The 24,305-nt window shown below is 42.2% G+C and overlaps 1 protein-coding gene and 1 long non-coding RNA gene across 7 annotated transcripts in view; both read right to left on the bottom strand.

Annotated features, from left to right (window-relative positions):
- Window positions 1–24,305, bottom strand: part of LOC138974110 (uncharacterized) — a 340,574-nt gene that overhangs the window by 13,067 nt on the left and 303,202 nt on the right. The gene's annotated exons all lie outside the window — the stretch shown is intronic.
- LOC138974094 (uncharacterized) overlaps window positions 215–24,305 on the bottom strand; it is a 24,751-nt gene continuing 660 nt past the window's right edge. The window contains exons 2-6 of one of the 6 annotated variants that reach the window (XR_011458307.1): window positions 15,781–15,879; window positions 15,484–15,576; window positions 14,840–14,902; window positions 14,415–14,512; window positions 217–422 (exon numbers count right to left, since the gene is read on the bottom strand). This is a non-coding gene — a long non-coding RNA (uncharacterized lncRNA). Of the gene's footprint in view, window positions 423–14,414; window positions 14,513–14,839; window positions 14,903–15,483; window positions 15,880–24,305 lie in introns of all 6 variants that reach the window. The other 5 variants (XR_011458311.1, XR_011458306.1, XR_011458309.1 and 2 more) reach the window with 5 other exon arrangements.

Here is a 24,305-nt window from a genome sequence, read left to right as displayed (position 1 = left end):
CTCGGAGAACGTTTGTCAACACAGCAACATTTTAAAAAAAAGGAGGACGATATAGATTGTTAAATAAAAGGATCTGTGCTTTAGCATTCTGTCTCATCGTCATTGTTAACTGTTGCACTTCACACACACACACACACACACACACACACACACACACACACACACACACACACACACACACACACACACACACACACACACTTTTGCTCCAGTTACAATCATGAGGCTTTATTCAAGTTTGTCTCTTGTTCTTAAACATCCGAATTCAAAGCACACGTCTGAGCTGAGAATATATACATAAATGTCTTCCGCCATTCAATGTGAAATAATGTTGATTTGTGATCCAAACACTTCCGAAGAATGCTGGTTCGTGTGTCTTCAGTCAACCGGCGCCGCATCATCACAACTCCACCCCTGCCTGCCTGCAAAAATACAAACATAGATGGTGACACACACACAATTCAACCCAATTTTTGTTTTTATAATTTCTACATCCGTTGACCGAATTAGTTATCATTTGGTGTTTATTAACTACAGCTTATGCATGACGAAGGTCAACAAAGTTGTGAGTTTACAGGTTAAATGGAGGGGTACTTTGGAACACTTTTGAAAGAAGCTAAAAAATCGGACCATGAAACCTACAAACAGGAAACTTCGTGGAATGGTGATGAACAAAGTGAAATTCATGCACAACAACCATGAAGATATTCGCCGAACACGATTGACTGGAAAAATGACCCCTTCATGGCAGAGTCACACTTGCGCAAAATTAACCGATGACAGGAACGCAATCCTCTATGGGGATGCCCTCCTCCTGCCTGTAATGGCTGTACTCAAGTCACTGATTGTCTAAGGTTGTTTATGGTATACTACGTCCTTCAAATAACCCCCAAAATATCAATCTTGAAGAATTAAATCGGGTTCGTTAGTCTACCGCTCCATTTTAAACCTCGAACTGTTGAGTCCATCCCCGAATTTGGATTCTTTTTCGAAAGACAACCAAAGTCAGACCATTTCACCTACAAAATAGCATCTTTCGGGACTAGTCATGCCGAAGCTGAAATTAATGTACACCAAGTATGAAGTATACGAAATACCCTTACTTTCTTGCAGACACCTCAGTTAGCTATCATGCATGCAACTGACTCAAGAAGTCTCACTGGGGAGTTGGAAACTGTGTCGTCTTCAGCCGATTAATAAATTACAATATATCAGTAAAAAAAACACACACACACAAACACACACACACACACACACACACACACACACACACACACACACACACACACACACACACACACACACACACACACACACACACACACACACACACACACACAGAATTACAGTCAGCATTGCAAAAAATAAAGATGAATTTTCTTATGCAAATGCCAAAGAAGGCAAATTAGTCTGATTTTTGAATTTAAACGAATGATGCAAACAGCGCTACATACCTTGTTCATATCCTGTTCTGCAATGTGGGCTGGCGTATATATGTTTAATTAGCCCATTGTACATATCCTGGCTGTAAAAACTGTAAGAGATCAAAATCAGATAACATTAGGAAAATGATACCGCTTGCAGAAACAAAACACAAGAATGCATACTTCTTTCATTTTAGCCAGTCTGAAAAATTCATGTTCGCCAGTGTAAAACCTTACATGACATTTCCACGAACAGCTTCTATACAAAAGTATGCCCTGGCATTGGGAACTTCGTGGGACTCGAGAAAGGAAAAGAAATAATAGCTTAGAAACTATTCGGTGTTGTGTTGTTATCCTGCAATTGAATAGATGAAAAATCCATGCGTCCTTAAAAGGCACAGTCCTTTCCATGCAAACGATTTGGCTCAACCGAAACCTGGCGATGCTTTTACGTAGAATAAGACTTCCCCTTTCCCAAGACACATGACAAAATTCAACAGCCTGAATCAGTGAATGCTTTGTGTGCACAACAAATTGTTATTTTTTAATTTTTTTGCGAATTCCCTTCATTAACAAAAAACTTGTAAAAAAACACAAATTCACCAAATTCCAGCTGAGCAGAACTGCTTTCACAATAAGGACTGGGCCTTTAAAGGTACGTTCCTCATCATATTACCCAGTATATTAGACACCACATTGTCATGTTTGTCCAGTAGTGGAATGCATGAATGGAGACTATTATAGTTAGCAACTAAACGTAGGTTCGAACTACGCAGTTCGTAACTAAAGATTTAGTCAGTCTGCAATGCATGAGAGCGAACTTGGTCGAGACTACTTAGTTACCAGCTAAAAGAGTAGGTCATAACTTTTAGGTGACGTCATAGGGAAATCCCCGTCACTGCGCAGGCGCGGTGAACTCTTCACCTTCGAAAGTGGTAAACAAACCAGCATGGGATTGGGAGCATGGTAACAGTGCGAACTTGAGTGGTTGATCGATGCAATATTACTTTGGCGAGCAAACGAGACAAACATAGGCAGAACGCAAATGTTTCTCTCAGTTCTTCCGCACATTACGAGAGCTAAAACTGCCCGACCGGGAAGATGTACGCAGCATATAGGCTGAGTCAGTGTCGTCGAAGATTTGAGTGATGGTTCAGTCGGTATGTACTGGGAAAAAGTCCGTGTCCCTCATACTGATTGTGCATTTTAAAGCAAACCTGGAACTTTGTAACAGACAATGATGTATGGATGTATTTAAGTTTGTGTTTCAATTTATGGGAGCGAAACTGACATTTCTGAACTGAAAAAAGTCGTGTTTTGTGGAGTTTAGAGTTGTCAGTAGAGACCGAGTAATCGTTGAAGAGAAATAATTGCATGGTTCACCGATGGAGAGTTAAACGACCATAAAACCGCACCACAGGTATGTCACGAAGCTGTCTAAGTTCTACACTATACAACAAAAGAAAATTGAATGAGGGAATCAAGACAATAGATCAACTCTCTCTCTTTCTTTCTCTCAGTCTCTATCTCTCTCTCTCTCTCTCTCTCTCTCTCTCTCTCTCTCTCTCTCTCTCTCTCTCACACACACACAGGTATACGCACACACTAACACACATACACACACACACACACACACTCACTCTCTCTCTCTAAACCGCTAAGAGGGAGGGACACAGTTGAGAACAAGAGTGCCAGATAAAGGAAGGAATGTAATTTGGAGCGATCATTAAACAAATTAAGAAACAAGCAAGTTAGCAAGCAAATCCTTGAAAATGTGTGATGTCATACAAAAGGAGCCAACAATGTTTTGGCCTGGTGTTCTACTTACAAAATAAACTAGTAAAAGAATTGTGAGATGTAAAGAGAAAAGATTAACTGGAAACACTACCGAATTACAAGACATCATCAGTGATTTGAATCATGCACTTATGATTTTCTTCCTTTTTTCCAGATCGGGTAGAATACTTTATGTCAGTGACATATTTAAATGATTGCAATTTTGTGCTGGTCTTTAACATGAATAATTAGATACAATGAATACATTATTCAATGAGTAGGAAGTGACAATATTTTAATGTGTATGATCTTGTTTGATGAATGCCGCAAACACTCTGAGAAGTTCTTCTAAGCAAGCAAAGAAACAGAGGTAATGAAGTTGGATACTGAGATGACTATACTTTGTAATTTAGACACTCTGTCTATAAGGAAGCTAGCTGTTTCTTGAACATCATTTGAAAATTAATCTGCGCCAGTTTAAATGCATTGCTTCGGTATGGTAGAGCTGATCATCAAAATGCATCTCATGTGTGAAATTTTAGCTTTGATGTTGCACTGACTTCAGAAGACTAACCTGTTTCGTGAGTAAAAACTGCAAACATTTCAAGCTGACAAGAACAGAACGATGTTAAAATATAAGATATGATAAGGGAAATGTGAAGGCTAAATTAAACAAAGAATGAAATTGTAACCCACTCTGTACAAGTGGCGCGTTTTGCTGCATTGATCATCTTTTATTCTTTCATGTGTTCTTTTGAGTTTCCGACAACATTTGCTGTGTCATTGTGTATGAACGTTTTAATTTAAATGATGATAAACAATGATTGCATATTTTGTGTAAACGATTTCGCTCAACGTCTCAGATGTGGCATGCAGGCTTCACGTGGAATAAAACCATCCCTCCACTTTAACATATATACCAGCTGTCAAAAACACGTGTGTTTACTTTGAAGTGTTGGAATGTGTGATGAATTAATTTTTTTAACTTCCACTGGCATCAATCCGCAAAATGTATTCATTCAAACATTCCAACTTTGCACATGACCCAGTCAGAATGTAAATGTTTGGTATGTATCAAAGTGTATAGATGGCCTAACCTCATGTAAGAGCCCATGCAGATATAAAATAGTAAGCCAAACTTGGCGTTTGCAAGAAGAACGGTGCCTTGAAACTGACAGCAGCAACAACAATTTAATTATCCACAATCACAGTGTCACTCAGCTTTTCACCCCATCCAAACCACCAGCCATCCTCTCACTAAAAACCAAAACAAACTCCCCAAAACACACACACACATTAAAACACAGAGAATCATGAGATTTGTTTGTTTGTTTATTCATCCTGTAGAATGTTTCTTTAGCCACTGAGCCAACTATGATACTCGTCATAAAAAGTAGGCAGATCCGTTTGAGGGCAAATCTTTATGATGAGGCCGTTTATTAAAAAAAAACAAATACAGGTTGACCCAAAAACAATGCAACCCACAACAAGTTAATAACCTACATTTGTGGACATAAACTTCAGCCTATGCATGACAATTTTGAAGATCAAATAGGCTGACTTTTGTGCAATTTTAAATTAAGTTCCCAATTTGGGGGATCGACTCAACGGTACGGGTTTTAAAATTGAGCGGTAGCCAAACTTGCCCGATCTAAGCGCTCAAGATTGTAACATTCGGGGCAATTCGAATCACAAAAGTATACCTTAATCAACATTCAGACCTGGGAATCCCTGTTTTGGACTTGGAGTATTCTCAAACAAACTTGGTGTATTTTCTTTTTTAAATGAGCGTACTCCACATTTAAACATGCTTCACACGCGTCTGTCTATGAGTATATAACTGCTTTCTTCAGGTCACCGATGATCTAGGGGGTGTATACTCAGACATTCAGATAATATAAAAGCTAAAAGTCTGGAGGGTTTAAATTAAGTAAGTATTGATACCGTTCATGGTCAAACTTCGTTTTAGTGAATCGACCGCCGAATTTGGAATTTATTTTTTGAAATAGAGCACAAAAGTCAGAACATCTTCTGCACGTCAATAGAAAAAACAATCAAATCTGCATCCAAATCAGTCAGTTTTGTTCACATATCTGGTCTAACACTGACATTAAGGCATGTTGATTTGTGTAGGTGTCATTCCTCTGAGAAGCTGTAAAAGGCAGTTTTAGTGGGTAATGAGACAAAGACCGGTACGTTTTCGTAACTCCTCAACGCATTGCCTTCAACGTTGCGGTGATTTGTGCTAACAGTAGTAACACATGTGGGAAAGTTCATACGGATTTTAGTCATTTGAGACATTAGCCTGCTGTTGTCAGCACTGAGTTTGTTAATTGACATGCCAGAAAGAGTTCTTAAATTGATGGTAGGTCTTCGCTGTCTCATTGAAAAACAATTAATTTGTTGTTATCTTCGAGAACAATAACAGATGCGTCACACAATTAAATTTCATGTACATATTTTATCAGACATTGGCGGTATGAGGATTTCAACGCGAACATTAATATTTTGCCTCATTCAGAGCGCTGAGTGCAAATGAAGGCCTACGCCTAGAAAAGCTCACGGCTGACACGCTTATCTGATCATGGCTCTTGAAAGAGCATTTTCCAAGAATGTGTGCGTGCGTACAAGTGCGCTGTGAACAGTCATAGTTGTAAATGTATGAAATTAAAGGTAAATTGAAGCTTTCATTTTTCTTAATGCATGCTAATTGTTTTTACAAATTCAGTTCATTGGACAGGGTACATTTTTGAGTCACTTGAGAAAAAGTGACTCTATGTAATCGGTCAGTGTTAGTCTGTCCGGCCGGCCGTCCGTAGACACCACCTTAACGTTGGACTTTTCTCGGAAACTATCAAAGCGATCCGGCTCATATTTTGTTTAGTCGTGACCTCCAATGACCTCTACACTTTAACGATGGTTTCGTTGACCTTTGACCTTTTTCAAGGTCACAGGTCAGCGTCAAAGGAAAAATTAGACATTTTATATCTTTGACAAAGTTCATCGGATGTGATTGAAACTTTGTAGGATTATTCTTTACATCAAAGTATTTACATCTGTAGCCTTTTACGAACGTTATCAGAAAAACAAGGGAGATAACTAGCCTTTTCTGTTCGGCAACACACAACTTAACGTTGGGCTTTTCTCGGAAACTATAAAAGTGACCGGGCTCAAATTTTATGTGAACGTGACTCCCAGTGACCTCTACACTTTGACGTCTGCTTTGGTGACCTTTCACCTTTTTCAAGGTCACAGGTATGTCTTGAAGGAAAAAAATTGAAATATCATATCTCTGAAACTATTCATCGGATTTGATTCAAACTTTATAGGATTATTCTTTACATCAAATTATTTACATCTGTATTGTGTTGTGAATAGCAATTTCTTCCTGTCCATCTGATGCCTCATATAATATTCAGAACTGCGAAAGTGACTCGATCGAGCGTTTGCTCTTCTTGTTATTTTTAAAATTCGTTCTGGCATGTCGCGCAACAGCAGAACTAATATCTCACATGACTTGAGATTCCGTGTGTACTTAACGACATGTGTTAGCCCAAATCACTGACAAGTTTTAAGACAATGCGTTGAGGAGTTACTGAAATGTACCATTTTTTGGTCTCATTTTTGTACTTAACGACGTGTGTTAGCACAAATCACTGACAGTTTTAAGGGAAGAGGTGGCACGAATTTTTTTACTAAAATCCTTCCAAAATGTGTTTTGAGTTTCCTGCAATATTAGGTACTTTGAACACCCTAGATTCATTGTGTCATGTTTATTTTGTCAATTGTATCGTATTTTTTGCAATAAAGTGATGAATTTCAAAGTGAGTGCACATGCATGAGTGATAAAAGTCAGAAAACTTGCTGAAAAATCGATGTTTTCAAGGGCTTGAAACAGCCACTTTTCTTCCAAGAAGACAAACTCGTTGCACTCGACACGATCCATCGGGAATTCCCGTTTGCTGGTGACGTCAACAATACCCCAAAATAGCCCGTTATTTTCGCTCAACTGTCAGAGCACAAGCATACTATCCGCGACAGGAATTCCCGGATTTGCAAGATTGACCGTCGATCTATGAGAGCTCTTCTCTGGTTGGTCATTGTAACTTACCATGGCTACTGGCGCATGCGCAACAGGCCTTATCCGCTGTAAACACAACATCGGTTTGTCGATCGAATTACACTACCGTCTATCAGTCGGCCAGCAATGTTCACTGCAAAATTCAACGATAGAAAGAGGTTTGTGGGGCAGGCATCGGGCAAGAGGAAGAAGCAGCTTGCATTAGCTCGAATAGCCGAACAAGAAAAGTCCACGGGCGATGAAAACGCGCCCCGCGAAGTTGGCGCAGCGGAGTGTGTCGTTTTGGATGGTGGAGGTGATGCACATTTTTCTCATCGACTTCAAGTCGAACCTCGGCCAGTGTTGTGCGATATACACGACAACCAGCAGGAAATAGAGGGTGCTTCTGCCTCTGCGAAGAAGCTAAGAAGATTCAGTGGTGCCGATGACTTGCAGAACGCACAAGTGCCAGCCGATGTGCCTGCTGAACCGAAACGTACATGGTGTATCGTTGAGTGTGGTCAGCTCAACTCGCTATTATCGGATGTGAAGTGCCCGGAATGCGAAGCAGGACATTTAACGATACGCGTTGGAGAATCCATGGGCTTGTCCCAAGAGTTGGCACTTTGCTGTGACAGCTGCCAGTACAGACGGTCAGAATTTTCTTCACCTAGAGAGAGCAACCGCAACCACATGAAGAATGTTCCCTTTGACGTGAACAAACAGATTGTCCTATACTCGCATGAGATTGGCAGTGGGTACTCAAGTGTGGAAAAGCTGTGCACAGTGTTTGGCATGCCCGTGATGAACAAAAGCTCATATCAAAGAATTGATAAAAAGGTCAATGCCAGCATCTTGGCCGTAACAAATGTCACACTGGTGGAAACTGTTGAGCATGTAAATGTTGCATACAGGCAGACCTTTCCTCAAGGTAGAGCAGATGTCCAGTTTGACGAAGAGGATGAAGACGCTGCCTGGGAAGAAGATGACGGTATTCTTTGGGTAGATGTTGCCTTTGATGGCACCTGGCATAAAAGGGGTTTTTCATCACATTATGGTGTAGGAGTGGTGGTTGACGTTCTCACTGGGTTGGTGCTCGACTTCTCTGTAAAATCCACCTACTGCCACACATGTGCCATGAATAAGGAGAAGTTGGAGGAGATGACCCCTGCCCAACAACTGCGATGGGAGCAGCAACACCGGGCTGAGTGCAGCATCAACCACCAGGGATCTGCAAAGTCTATGGAGAGGGATGCAGCGTTGGAGTTATGGGGAAGGTAAGAATATAATCTGTATACCCCCACCATAGCCTATCTTTTAATTTTTGAAGTTCAGAACAGAGAGAGAGAGAGAGAGTGCACGAAGATTCGATTATGAATTAGTAACAATAACAAAGTTCATTTATAGCCTTTTATAACAAAACAAGAACAAAACAATACTACTGTGAAAATATTTTGTAACACAACACCCCCCCCCCCCCCTTTATAACTTTATAAGCAAATCCTGAACTCATAAATTGTGTTCTGCAAGTAGAGGTGCACAATTTGCTTGCCTACACAATGGGTTTTCTGATTTTTACTGTGCTGCAGGTCTGTTGAGCGTCACAACCTCAGGTACAGAACTATGCTGTCGGACGGAGATTCTACGGCTTTCAATGCTGTGGCTGCAGCTCAGCCCTACGGTCCCACACGTCCCGTCACCAAGCTGGAATGTACCAACCACCTCCCCAAGAGAATGGGCACAGCTCTCCGCAAGGCAGCAAAGGATGAAAGGCTTGGTGGAAGAGGGGAGGGGCGACTAACCAAGGAAAAGTGCCAACGCTTGCAAAACTACTTCCGTAGCGCGATCATCAACAACCTTGAAGATCAGCGAGCCATGGAGCAGGCGATCTGGGCCACTTTCTTCCATGTAACTTCAACGGACGAGGACCCTCACCATGACAGATGTCCAGCTGGGCCAGCCTCCTGGTGCTTTTTTCAAAAAGCCAGGGCAGAAGGGCAACCACCACCTCCACACGCAGAGCACAACGGCACCGCCTTGTCCAGGGAAGTATCGCATGCTGTTCTGCCCATCTACAGAAGAATGACCAATCCCATTCTTCTCAAGCGCGTGGCCCATGGCAAAACCCAGAACAGTAACGAGTCTCTGCACAATGTCATGTGGGGACACTGCCCCAAAGAAATCTTTGTTGGGAAAGGCCGGGTGGAAGCAGCCACCGCTGAGGCTGTTGCGAAGTTCAACAGAGGCAACTTTGCACTGGCACAGGTCATGGACCACATGAGCTTGCCAATAACTGATCTCATGGAGGCTGCTTTGGCCAAGAAAGACAAGGTGAGGATTCAGAAAGCAGAGAAAGCAACAGCTGTGGCCGCTGTGGCAGCCCGTAGGGCAAGATGTGCGGGTCGTCAACGCCAGCTGGAGCAGCAAGAAGACCAGGAAGGGGAGGTGTACGGAGCTGGACTGATGGGAGACGGGGGAGAATAAGTAACTGAACCATTTCAAGAAGTCTGTGAACAATACAGGAGCACTCATATCATCTTTATTTGCCCATCTGTCTTCATCTTTTTTACAGAAACATTTCACAAACTTTCAATCACCATTTTCTCAGAATATGATTTTCAAGGACGGTAACCACGCGACGAAGGTCTTCACTTCTCATCTACTTGTGGTAGACTACCAATTTTGTCACCCCAATCATTGTAAATGAATTCGCCCCGTAGTTACAGGAGCGCTTTTTCAAAAAAATTTGTTTTTTGTTTTTTATGAATTAGAATAAAAGCCTGACATAGCATTTTCATGCGAAAATATAATGTCGGCCAATTTTTTTTTTGTATGGAAACTAAGGCTGATACTCACAAAAATGCTCTGTAACTACTGAGAAACGCTACTTGTGAGTTCATAACAACAAATATGAGGTTGTTAGCTTCAGAAATTTCTAAAATATCACGCTAGAGCTGAATAGGCCGTTTCATGTTTTTTTGTCAAAAATCGAGCGTTTTTACCCATAAAAAGACCCTCAGGCAATTTTTTTGCACAAATGAGTCTTTTTATGTGTTTTTGCTTGATAATACGTACAAATATTGCAAGAAAAAGTGCAAACATCCAGTAGAAATTTTTCGTGCCACCTCTCCCCTTAAGACAATGCGTTGAGGAGTTCTGAAATGTACCATTTTTGGTCTCATTACCCGCTAAAACGACTTCAAAAACTGAGAGGATTGACAACTACACGCTCAGCATGCCATAGCGTTCATGTTAGACAAGATATATATGTGAACAAAACGGACTGTTTTGGATAAAGATTTGATTGTTCTGTCTAATGACATGCAAAACATGTTTCGGTTTAGTTGTTCTGATTTGTGTTGTTGATTTTAACACGGGAAGCTTGATTTTGTGAATTTGATTTGTGGGAGGGGAGGGGGGGTGTCTGTGTTGCAGGTTTCACTGCATAGACACTACGTCATGAAAACCCAATTTTGTTTCTGAATAAAGTAGGGAAATTAATGGCCTTTTCAGTCATATACTTGGTTTTTCAATCAACAGCCTCATCAGTAAGATCTGCCCTCAAACGCATCTGCCTACTTTTTATGACGGGTAGTGTAGAAACCTCTGCAAGCATTCTCAACCGAATCAGATGGAAAAGCACAGAATTGTGATGGTACTCTGACTTTGATCATCGTCCCCAGCGAACCCAGGAACCAAGGTGCAAACAGCCTTCCCTTAATGTAGCGGTCCTTCCTGAAAAATAAAGAAAACATATAACTGAGCACCTTCAGTATTCACGGGGTTGGGTTTTGGTTAGCGAGGGGAGGGTGTGTGTTGGGGGGAGAAGGTGTGTACGTGTTGAGCAGTGTGTGTGTGTGTGTGTGTGTGTGGGGGGGGTGAGGAAGCACTTGCTCTTCACATGACCATTGGGATCGGGGATGGTGTGTGTAATATTGTAATCTAAACTATTAAAAAAATCTGTGCGTGTATGAACTTTGTGCTCGGCAGAAATGTTTCTCGATTTTAGTCAAAAACAAGTGTGCCCTCAACCCACACACTTTCGCTCTTCAGCATCAACACTATACAGTTTGAGTTTCATTGGGAAATGTGTCTCGATTTCAGTCCAAAACAGAACTTTCAGGATCCAAAGCACTCGCCTGTCAGCCTTTTTATTAAAATACATTCAACCCACCACATTTTCCAGTGATGAAGATTCTGGGGATGTGTGTTGATCCCATTGATTTTGGCCATTTCAGATCTGGCCAGTTGTACATGGGATAGGAACATAACTTCACCCAGACACATAAAATATTGACACCCTGACAGTCAGTGACTGCTTCATGTGCATAGTTGAATTTTGTTTATGAACGAATTTCTCAAAAGTCACTCGCAGAAGTAAAGAAGTAACATTTTTGTTAATCTGAGAGTGGTTTCCACAACAAAATCTAACTCTGAGCAGGAAGAAGCCAGGGTGTTGAATGTAGAAGTATCCGAGTGAACAGATTCATTCTTATTCCATGTAAAAGCCTGGCAAGATCTAGGATGGTGAGCCAAGGGAAGAATAACTGTATGTGCCTTTAAAATAATTCCAGTAAATTAGTAATGATTTCATTTTATCTTGCAATTTTGTTTTACTTTCCTGTGCTGCATTAGTTCATTCACACTGTGTAATTTACTTTAAGAATAGTGGCAAAGGATTTGAGAAGAGAAAGAGAACTAAAACCAAGCTTTATGTACCATTTTGTATAAATAGTACAAATTGTACTATGCAAGGATACATACAGATGTAAGAATTTATTTTATACAAAGCCGTAATGTTTTTGTGTCAATAAACTTGCATCTCCTGCCACTACTCTCAGATTCAGATGTAACAAGTGTTGACATAGCTGAATGTATCTATCTAGATTGTAAGTGCATCTAATGTGAAACGCAGATCTCTTTACTACACAAAGTACAAAAGTCTGCCAAAAACATCTACACAGCTTCAAACTACTATCACCAGTGCCAATTTACATATCATAAATCAATTTTACAATAACAATTTAATAGGCACAAGCAGGTACTTGGTAGTGGTACAGAAATGTGTGACTTACTCTTCATGGTAGTCTGTAAAGCAGCATGTCCTCTCCAGAATCCATATATATATCTGAATGCAAGAGCTGTATGAACACTTCATCACACATCATCTCTGGTTTCTTAGGAGGCCTGAAAAAACACACCATAAAATAATTAATTAACAATAAATAATAACTGTATTATAATTAAACCACTCGCTCATTGATTCTTTTATTCCCTCTTTCACAATCATAGTTTATACAGCAGCATTTACCTCTGACTCTGTTCATGCAGAGTAAATATCAAGTATTTAAACAGAAAAATAAGTCATTCTTGAATAACCCTTCTAAAAATACACAATAGACACACTTTCAGTGGCAGTGATTCAAGTGAAGTCAGTTTCTTTCTTCATTTGTATACACACAAAAATTGTTTTGGGCCAGTTAGTGTTACTCTTGGCTTTACACACTTACTATATCAAATTATACATGCATTCAGCTTAGAAAACATACTTCTAATGTTGGGAGTGCAGTGTGAGCCAGGACATTTACAGCAAATAAGGATACACAACAGTTCATTCAGAGATCTATAGATTTGCCATTCACTGCATTATATTGTTAGTTGAATGAGATAGATCTACAGCGATGCTTCAATGCATTAGATTAGCTTTGTTTTAGTGTCTACTGTTCATTGCTCCACCGTGGGAAATTCAGTCAACAGTGCACAGTTCCGAAGAAACCGATGCTGCTGTGCATAATCATTGATGCATTGACGATCGTTCATTGTCAATGTCACTGTCAGAAAAACAACAACTGTATCTTTCATCGTCACCACTACACAATGGCTCGTAGGCCTATTTTCCTATGACACTGAACACGGTTTCGGAGACACCCAGTATTGCCTGGCCCATAGATCTAGATCTACCCTTGCTCTCACTTTCTAACAAACTGATGTATTATTGCAATATAATCTGACACACACTCACACACCGAGGCGCACAAACGAACACACACACCGTGGGACACACAAACTACACGCACACAACGGATGAATCTTGCTCTTACCTGTTGGATGATCCAAACCGATTAAAATCAGCGACAGGAAGATGTACAAGCCAAATGTGTACAGTCGCTGATGTAAAAAGTGGAAATTTAGTCAATGTTCATAGCAAATCTCCCGACTCAAGGTAGATCGTGTCCCAAATCAGCTGTGCCGGTCACTTCACGACTTGTATTTGAACCCCCTCCAAAGCGCAATCAATGTTTCAACTTCTTTGTCGACATCATTCTTTGGTTCATGCGTCGGACTGCCGAATATTTGATTTTTTTGTACAGCAAAATCAAAGACTGTCATGGCGGCCGCCATTTGTATTTTTGCAATAGTTCGAAACTAAGGAATTTGGTCCTCCTCGGAGGAGGACCAAATTTAGGCAAGTTAGTCACCAACTTAGGTCGGAACATTTGAAAATATCGTGCCATGCATTGCGCACTAGAGCGATAGTTTCGAACTTTGGATTTAGTTCCCAACTAGCTTGATAGTCTCCATTCATGCATTCCACTACAGGTTTTTACATGGGAAAAATAAAACTTTATTTTAACATGGGCACATACGTCTGACTTCTTTTGGTGGAGATTGGAGGATGTGCGATTCATTTCCTACTAGGCACTGGTGTCAACATGTGAAATTCATTAAGCGAAATGTTTTCACTATACACAGAAGATAACCAGGCTATCAAATGTGTGGTATATGTTCAAGTCAGAATGATGCCCTCATTTTTTTTTTAATTTGAGAGATCTGTGATGTCTGACATTTTGGTTCAAAATGTAAGGAATTTATACGCTCTAATGAGTAAAAATTTGTCTTGTCAAAAACCAAAAGCATATTCCTTCCTCTACATGGCACATGCAAGACTTTCTTTTATCTGTGCATCTTCATTTAGTACAGCAAACAAACAAAAACATCACACTCTGCATAGCGAAACAACTTGCAAAGAAAACCTCTCTTTATTGGGAGAAAGCCCCTGACTGTTGCAATGCTTTATGCATTAAAAAAAAACCCACTGAAACTGTGTGTTTGAATTCTTCAGTTTGATCAGCTATATGTGTTTAAAAAGTTACCTTGATCATTCTGACATGCTGTGGCTCAAATCACATCTCAGACAATGTTGTAGACTCCATAGATCTATAGACGTTGAGGCGCATGGAAGAACTGCATTCTGTGGAAACACAAAACATACACACAGAGGAAGAACAAGTCACAACAATTTTTAGCAGCAGTAACAGTATACATGATTTTATTAGTGTGGTGTTCGTGATCTAATGAGTTGGGGGGGGGGGGGGGGGGGTGGACGGGGTGGGGTGGGTGGGGGGGGGGGATGTGAGAAGGCTAGTTGGGGAACCGGGGGAGGTTTGATATTAGTCAGCATTGTCATTTAAATGTAATGACTGGTACAATGTTTAATGTATTTGGAAGACAACAACACTGCAATGTATGATGTGAACCAACTTCTGCACGACAAAGATCAGGTAAAAAAAAAAGTTACCTGTTTCATTCTGGAAACCTTTTGGTCCCATCACATCTCAGGCGTAAACTATATGGACACATACTGTAGTGATTAAAACAAAAACCAGCATTTTAATGGACAAAACGAATTATGTGGATAGGAAAAACAGTAAGAAGAACAGGCGCAGCAAAAAAGTCAATAATCTTACTCCAAATAACACTATCACAGATTCAGTAACTGAACCCCAGTTAAGACTGTTAGTGATTCAAATGACTGAATTTAAAACAGGGAGAGAGACATTGTGAATATATTTGTGTGTGTGTGTGTGTGTGTGTGTGTGTGTGTGTGTGTGTGTGTGTGTGTGTGTGTGTGTGTGTGTGTGTGTGTGTGTGTGTGTGTGTGTGTGTGTACAGGGTAAATGCAGAGCCATTGATTGGAAACAAAAACTTGTTACTGTTAACTATCAACAGTTATACAACATAAGAGGCAATGGAAAAGTTGGATATGGATATGAAAATATATGTTGCAGGTGGAAGAGGGGAGGGGGAGAGGGTCTTTGTTGCTAGCAGTTAGTAAGCAACTAAGGCCAGATGTTGTTCTGGGTGTAACCTTGTAATGTTTAAGCAAACATGTTTGTGGATCACCTTCTGCATTTAGATCTGTTTGAATATTTGCAAAATTACCTTGATCATTGTGGCATCCTCTTGATCCCATCACACCTGAGACTATGGCCTGTAGACTCCATGGTCAGACGCTGGAGTGATAACAAGGTCATTCTGAAAAATTGAACATAATTATGCAGAGAGGGGGCAAGGATAGGGGGGTGGGGGCAGGGTTGAAGGTTGGTTACAGTGCTAGTTGGACATGAGAGTGTTATGGGGTGAGGATGGTGCTGATATTAATAAGCATAATCAGTTAAAGCTCACAACTATCTTGATCTTCACAGACATGAATTGCATAATGAATCCACAAGCATGTACCTTTATTTTTGCCCTTGAGTTATAGGTGGAAGGAAATGTTGAGTGGTAAACACAAGTTGTATTGATCACTGGGTCAGCCTGTGGTCAGTGCCCTTTGATCTGCAGATTGCATCAGCATAAACAAACACAACGTCATCATCGTAAACAGCCTGAATGGTCAATCATGAATCTAAGAATACAAACACTGGATCTAATTTGAGAGTCTGCAAACGAGTCAGTTTGAAGATTCAATGAAAATCTGGCAGTCAATGAAGCAGATAGATCTGGCCTTGCGCTTGTGTTTGCAAGCAGATACATGTTTGAACATCCCTTATGTGAATGCCCCTGCTAAGGAGCCTTCTGTGTATTTAGATTCTTTTTGTTTTGCTTGTGTTTTTTAGTCTTGCTTCTAGCTTGACTCGCATGCGACTTTCCGTGGTGGTGGCTTTCCCTTTTTGTTCTTTCACTTTTATTATCTTATTTCACTTTTGTCCCTATTTGTTCCCATTTTGCAGCCACCTCTGTAGGTTCGCGTGCGGGTCTAGCTCGCTCTTTATCCTCTAGTTTTCTTTTTTAAGTATGAGCGTCCTGGTACGAACTTTGTTTTGTTTTAATGACGTTAAATATTGTAACGAACTAATTTATAAACAAGGTAGTGTGGCCGGCGTTTTTCTGATATTAATTTCATGTGCCTGTATGGCTCACGCTGGACAGCCTATGGAGTTTTTCCCCGGAGAGCACGGGACGCATGTTTTGCAACAGTAATATTGTAGTAACGCGCAGTAATTTTTAGTTCACCTCTGTGGTGGATAGCCTGTATTCGTCGTCACTTACTGGGAAGCCGTTCACGGAACAAGATGTTTTAGGATAGATAGATTTTTTTGCTCTGTTCCGGGGCCCAGTGTTTTCTGCCAGCCTCCAGTTTTGTTTTTAAGTTATTTTGTAGTTCAGGTTCAGTTGCTCGCCTTGAGTCTGTTTTTAGATTATTGATGCTGTCAAAGGCGAGTATCCATTTCTGACTATGTTTCTTTTATTTACCGAATTCGTGTAATTTTCGTTTTGAATCTTTGTCTTCTGTCCGTTTCTGTGTCTTCTGTCCGTTTCTTTGTCTTCTGTCCGTTTCTGTGTCTTCTGTCCGTTTCTTTGTCTTCTGTCCGTTTCTGTGTCTTCTTTCCGTTTCTTTGTCTTCTTTCCGTCTCTGTGTCTTCTGTCCGTTTCTTTGTCTTCTTTCCGTTTCTGTGTCCTACGTTTATTCTATGTAGGGTTTTTCTAACATATTTTTGTCTTGGTGATTTTTTATTGATTTGCCGCCATCTTGTTTCGGCCGCCATTTTGTCGTCCATCTTTGATGTTTATGTTTTTAGGACACCTTTGATGTTTATGTTTTTAGGACACCTTTGATGTTTATGTTTTTAGGACACCTTTGATGTTTAGTTTGATGTTTCGAATTCTAAGTTTAGTTTTTTCTTTTCTATCAGTTTCCACCGCTCCGCGCTTCTCGCACCACGCTCCGCGCTTCTCGCTCCATGCTCCACGCTTCACACTCTACTGTTCTGCACTCTCACTCAAGCTAGTCTTTTCTACTTCACATTTTAGCTTTAATTCACTTTCTAAACTTAGATTAGTTTTTCCGCCACGCTCCGATATAGGTTACCTAAGCCTCTCCATAGATTTATGTTTAGCCTTTTATATATTGATATTATGAGCTGATTCCGAATTACCATGACATCGACAAGTATTCAATAAACTTTAATTAATTTTCCAATTCTAGTGTTCGTTTTGTTTTGTGAGCGCGTCGGTTCTTTATAGCACCAAAATTACATCCTCCAGAATTTATATAAGCCATCACAGAATCTTACAGCTACTCAAGGGCAAGCACAGTGGAAACTTTGATATTTTTTGGAACATTTTGGATTGTTTTCGAGAAAGAACTTTATGAACTTTTGTAGGCCTGTGATTAGGGCCACTGACTTTTGAACTTCTTATCCTTACGAATCTTGTGAAGAGATCATGAACCTTTTGTCTTAAAGGAACTGTGTTTCGTATCTAGCGAACAATATTTTAATTTATTTTTGTCGGGCCCAGAGCAGAGCAACTTAGGCATTATTTTAGGTTTGTTGACCATAGCATTGCACACTTCGTACTTCGTATTTTCTTCCCCTCTAGTGAGTGACCCGAGGTGTGCCGTTTTGAATTTTGTTTCTCTATATTTCGCAAGTCTTTGTTAACCTCTACGTTTTCACTTGACTTAAAGTATGGATGAGAAATTACCTTCTCATGAGAGTGCCGAGCTATCCCCTTACACTTTGAAGGTAGAGAGGGATGAACATTTTGCTTCGGACACTGATAGTCGTAAGAATGAAGGCGACCGTGATGGCGCTCAGGGAGAGACTCTAGCTGAACCCACTCAGACCCAAGACACTTTGAATTCAGATAACTTTCCCTCTCAAGCTGAACATTCTCCTACACAGGAAGGTTTAGGAACTGAGCCCTCCCAACAGGCTGCAAGTGCAGAGCATCTCGCTCAGCGAAGTAGAGAAGAAAGAGGCCCCGCCATTGTTAGGGCTAGACTTAATGCTGAGGTGAGGGAACTGTCAGACAAGTACTGGGCCATAAGCCGAGCTCATAAGAATATGATCAGCGAGTTGTGCACAGCCTTTAGGGAGACACCACACAAAAGAAGAGCCCTTAAAGCTCGTAAAATAACCCTCTGTGAGCACCTAGACGAGCTAAATGTAGCGAACTCGAGGCTTTGTCAAGTGGCTGAAAGTGATGTAGCTATAGAAGAGGATCTGAGCGATATGCACATGCAAACGGAGACGCTCAAAGAACAATATCACAGACTCTTTCCCAAGTTAGACCCGTACGCCTCCAGCTCGGACTTGACTTCCACAGTCGCTTCTGGAGGTGCTAGAGAGGTTTCTCTAGATGCTTCTTTGGCGGTTAGCGCAGCGAGATTTAAGTCCCAGCAAATGGTCGCAGATGAAAGGGCTAGACAAGAAGAGACTCTTTTGCTTTTAGAGGAGAAGGCTTCTAGGTCTAAAGCTTTGGCAGCAGAGAAGAAGGCAGAGTTGGAAAGAGAGTTGGAGAGGTCTATAGCTTTGGCTGCTGAGAAGAAGGCAGAGATGGAAAGAGAGTTGGAAAGAGAGTGTGCTCGTTTAGAGAGAGAAGCTCAAGATGAAAGGTTAGCTTTGAAGAAAAAAGAAAAGGAAGTTAAGGCTGCACTAGAGAGGGTGGAGAGAGAAGGCAAGATGCAAGAAGAGCATGACGTTTTTAAGATCCTTAAAACTGACATAGAAGACCAGCAAAGGGCTAGAGAAAGATTCATGCCCCAACTACCTCGTGACAGCCCCATTGATAGGTACCTAGGTACTCACAGCACCCTGCATGTAGGTACACACATAGAGAGCATAGGAGATGTGGCGGTAGGGTATGATAGGCACACACAGCACACACAAGATGCATATAAGCCTGCGACAGCCGACACCTACGCCCGCCCGCGTCACCAGCCGGCAGCCAACACCCTGGTCTCTGCGCAACACCAGCCTGCGGCAGCCAAACCTGGACTCCCGCCACTTCAGAAGCCCACGGAGGTCAGGGCTTATGCCCCTTCGCATCTCCAGTCGGCCGCCGAGGATATCCGCGACACTCTTCGAGGCATCTCCAGGACCCTTGCCCAACCTGTCTCCGCTTCTCACCCACTTCCAGCAGCGGTCACAGCCACGGCTCCTACCACTACGACGATGACTACAGCCACCACGATGACGACAAGAGTCGGAGGCCAATTCGCGACCTCCTTTCGGCCTCAGTTTGTCAAAGCTGAGATTCCAAGCCACGAAGATCGTCCTCGCCAGATCTACGCGCCTTCCCGTTTCCCTCACAAATCCCTCAATCCATCAGCGAGACCTTTTCCCGGGCCTTTCCCTGGTCCTTTTCCTGCCATGACCTCCCGAGAGTCTCCGACCTATGTGCCAAGCTTTGCATATGGGCCTTCTGTCATGCATCCTCCCATGCAAACGCAGCAATATGACCACGCTGCAAGCTTTGCTCCTGACACGGACTACACACAGCATGGTTTTCAAGAGGCTACGGTCACGAGCCCTTCAGACGTCTACTACGGGCAAGATGCATACCTTCCTCAGATGCAAGGCCAGCCAGCGCTCTCCGAGGGTTCTGCCCTAGCTCGTACTCTAGCTGAGGCTCTCCTGATCAACAGGTTACCGACGCAGGAGCCCACTACGTTTTCAGGAGATCCTTTGACGTACCCTCTCTGGAGGTCCTCATTCACTCTTTTGATTGAGCGGCAGGGCGTTTCTGCAGAGGAAAAGCTCCTCTACTTGGAGAAGTACTTGGACGGTCCGGCGAAGGATGCGGTCAAGGGACTCTTTCTGATCAGGGATGCCCAGGCCTATCAGCAGGCCCTTCAGACGTTGGAGGAAAGGTTCGGCAGTTCTTTCGTCGTTGCCAGAGCCTTCCGAGAGAAACTAGATGTATGGCCGGTAATCAAACCCAAAGATGGACAAGCCCTCCGCGCCTTCTCGGACTTTCTTGGACAATGCCTTGTGGCGAGCCGAGTGATAGGCCAGCTACAGAATCTGGAAGACCAAGCCTATCACAAGACACTCATGAGCAAGCTTCCAGATTGGTTGGTGAGAAACTGGGTGCGGAAAGTAAACAAGACCAAGAACGAGAAGAAACGCTACCCTACCTTTGAGGAGTTGTCAGCTTTCATCAAGACAGAGGCAGACATCCTTTGCGAGCCCCTTTTCTCCTCCAGCAAATCTGCCGCCTCTTCCACCTCACAGACCGCCAGTTCAGCAGTCCCCAAGAAAACATCGTACAGTACGGATTGTTCTACTACATCTGCATGTCAAGAGTGTGACAGATGTCAGCACCACGCTAAAACTGTCCTGAGTACGAACTGCGACGAAGTCTGTCCCTTTTGTACCGTTCGTTTTCCGACCAGCTCTTCTTCTCATCCTCTACTCAGATGCCAGAGGTTCGATGAGATTCCCGTTGAGGACAGGAAACACTTCATGTACGAAGCGTCCTTGTGCTTCTCCTGTGCCAGAAAGACTGACCATAGAAGTGTAGACTGCACTACCAGGGCGATATGCGACAAGTGCCAAGGCCCACATCTCACTATGCTGCATGGAGCGCCTAGCTACAGGAAGAAGTTTCCCAATCAGCAACGGAATGCACGGGGTCAGCCAGATTCTTCAAGGTTTGTCTGTATCAGTCAAGATGCCCGTGTTTCTGCCTCTGGATCAGCATTCGCGACAACCAACAAGTCAGGCAGACCAGTCAGAGCTACCATGATTGTTCCGGTCAGAGTTTCGACGAAAGAGAATCCCACGGTAGAGCATACGACATACGCGCTGCTTGACACCATGTCTTGCATCTCCTTCGTTACTGAATCTTTGAGTGACAAGCTGAACACTCATTCCGAGCCAGCGTCATTGAGGCTGAACACTATGACTTCTCAGAACACTCATATCAAATGTCAGAGAGTGACCGGATTGTGTGTCAAGGCCCTCAACTCCAATGTTTCCCACAACCTGAAAACGCTCTACACGACGGACCATCTCACCAATGACACTGAGAACATACCAACATCAGAGACCGCTCGTAACATCAAGCATTTGAGTCATATTGCCAGCGAGATTCCCCCATTGCTCGAAGGCTGCACTCCCGGGTTGTTGATTGGCTACGATCATGCAGAGCTATTCATGCCAGAGAGAGTCATCAAGGGAGACCCATACGCCGTTCTCACACCGTTGGGTTGGACCATACTGGGACAAGTGTCGCCGAAACAGTCTGTCCATGACGTGATGCACGTGTCACTAACAGAACATTGTCCCAGCGAGTACGAAGGTGAATCAGTCACTTTCGTATATCGCACGACACTCGCCGAACCCAGCATCTCCGACCCCCTCCATGTCATGGAAAGGACGAAGAAGACCACGACGAAGAAGACCAGTACCAGAAGACCAGTACGAAGAAGACCACAACGAAGACGACCACGACGAAGAAGAAAGTGGCTTCTTCCCCAACGTAACGTTGCTGTCGGAGATGTCGTCGTGCTACGTGACGAAGCCGTATGCAGAGCAGATTGGCCTCTTGGACTCGTGACGGAGGTTCGCCCCAGCGACGATGGGCTCGTGCGAACCTGCAAGCTCAAGACTGTCAAGGTCACCTCGAAGACGAGCCATTCCACTTTCTACTACTGGCGCCCCATCTCTAAGCTGACCGTGCTGGTGAAGGCAGACCCGGACACCCAATGACTTTTCCAGTGAACGTTACTGTTTCGACAGACCGTTTGTGCATGTTTTGGTCTGACGTAATCCGTTCGCCTTTTTTGACAGGTGGCGCTGTTTTGATTTGGGGAGAAAATTTCGTCTTAATGCAAATATTTTGTGACTTTGTGATTTCTCTCCATTTGTATATATGTTTTTGGTTCCGCATTTTGGAACGAAAGCTCTTGACAGAGGCAAGCGCTTAATGAATCGGTTTGTTTAGTCCTTCCCGCGTGCGGATGCCTGTGCTTATGATTAAGACGACTGAAGATGTTTTTCTTTTGTATTTTGTAGGTTGCGACTACAGTCTTTCATACTGAGTTGCGGGTTATGTAAAGGTGTAAGAATAATGTTGACACGATATGTTGACAGTGACGGACTGACGAAATATGATGTTACATTTGTTGAAAGAACACGTGTGATTTTTAGATTGAGACTCATAGAGAGTGCGTTTCGAACAGCTACGTTTTGGATAATGCCAAAAGGATTCTGTAACGTTTCGGATTTTTGTATTTTGAACCACGTATGAGAGTGCGTTTCGAACAGCTACGTTTGGGATAATGCCAAAAGGATTCTGTAATGTCTCGGATTTTGTTTTTGAACCACGTATGTATTCGATGATTTTTGTTGATTTTTTTATGTCGACTTTTGTAAAGACTAAGATGTCTTCGAGGGGGGAATGTGAATGCCCCTGCTAAGGAGCCTTCTGTGTATTTAGATTCTTTTTGTTTTGCTTGTGTTTTTTAGTCTTGCTTCTAGCTTGACTCGCATGCGACTTTCCGTGGTGGTGGCTTTCCCTTTTTGTTCTTTCACTTTTATTATCTTATTTCACTTTTGTCCCTATTTGTTCCCATTTTGCAGCCACCTCTGTAGGTTCGCGTGCGGGTCTAGCTCGCTCTTTATCCTCTAGTTTTCTTTTTTAAGTATGAGCGTCCTGGTACGAACTTTGTTTTGTTTTAATGACGTTAAATATTGTAACGAACTAATTTATAAACAAGGTAGTGTGGCCGGCGTTTTTCTGATATTAATTTCATGTGCCTGTATGGCTCACGCTGGACAGCCTATGGAGTTTTTCCCCGGAGAGCACGGGACGCATGTTTTGCAACAGTAATATTGTAGTAACGCGCAGTAATTTTTAGTTCACCTCTGTGGTGGATAGCCTGTATTCGTCGTCACTTACTGGGAAGCCGTTCACGGAACAAGATGTTTTAGGATAGATAGATTTTTTTGCTCTGTTCCGGGGCCCAGTGTTTTCTGCCAGCCTCCAGTTTTGTTTTTAAGTTATTTTGTAGTTCAGGTTCAGTTGCTCGCCTTGAGTCTGTTTTTAGATTATTGATGCTGTCAAAGGCGAGTATCCATTTCTGACTATGTTTCTTTTATTTACCGAATTCGTGTAATTTTCGTTTTGAATCTTTGTCTTCTGTCCGTTTCTGTGTCTTCTGTCCGTTTCTTTGTCTTCTGTCCGTTTCTGTGTCTTCTGTCCGTTTCTTTGTCTTCTGTCCGTTTCTGTGTCTTCTTTCCGTTTCTTTGTCTTCTTTCCGTCTCTGTGTCTTCTGTCCGTTTCTTTGTCTTCTTTCCGTTTCTGTGTCCTACGTTTATTCTATGTAGGGTTTTTCTAACATATTTTTGTCTTGGTGATTTTTTATTGATTTGCCGCCATCTTGTTTCGGCCGCCATTTTGTCGTCCATCTTTGATGTTTATGTTTTTAGGACACCTTTGATGTTTATGTTTTTAGGACACCTTTGATGTTTATGTTTTTAGGACACCTTTGATGTTTAGTTTGATGTTTCGAATTCTAAGTTTAGTTTTTTCTTTTCTATCAGTTTCCACCGCTCCGCGCTTCTCGCACCACGCTCCGCGCTTCTCGCTCCATGCTCCACGCTTCACACTCTACTGTTCTGCACTCTCACTCAAGCTAGTCTTTTCTACTTCACATTTTAGCTTTAATTCACTTTCTAAACTTAGATTAGTTTTTCCGCCACGCTCCGATATAGGTTACCTAAGCCTCTCCATAGATTTATGTTTAGCCTTTTATATATTGATATTATGAGCTGATTCCGAATTACCATGACATCGACAAGTATTCAATAAACTTTAATTAATTTTCCAATTCTAGTGTTCGTTTTGTTTTGTGAGCGCGTCGGTTCTTTATAGCACCAAAATTACATCCTCCAGAATTTATATAAGCCATCACAGAATCTTACAGCTACTCAAGGGCAAGCACACCTTATCTTAACGTTATCATTCAA

Source organism: Littorina saxatilis, linkage group LG8, assembly GCF_037325665.1.
Source record: "Littorina saxatilis isolate snail1 linkage group LG8, US_GU_Lsax_2.0, whole genome shotgun sequence".
Taxonomy (NCBI): domain Eukaryota; kingdom Metazoa; phylum Mollusca; class Gastropoda; order Littorinimorpha; family Littorinidae; genus Littorina; species Littorina saxatilis.
The sequence above is the reverse complement of the archived record's forward strand: the minus strand, read 5'-3'. Positions and strand labels throughout refer to the sequence as shown.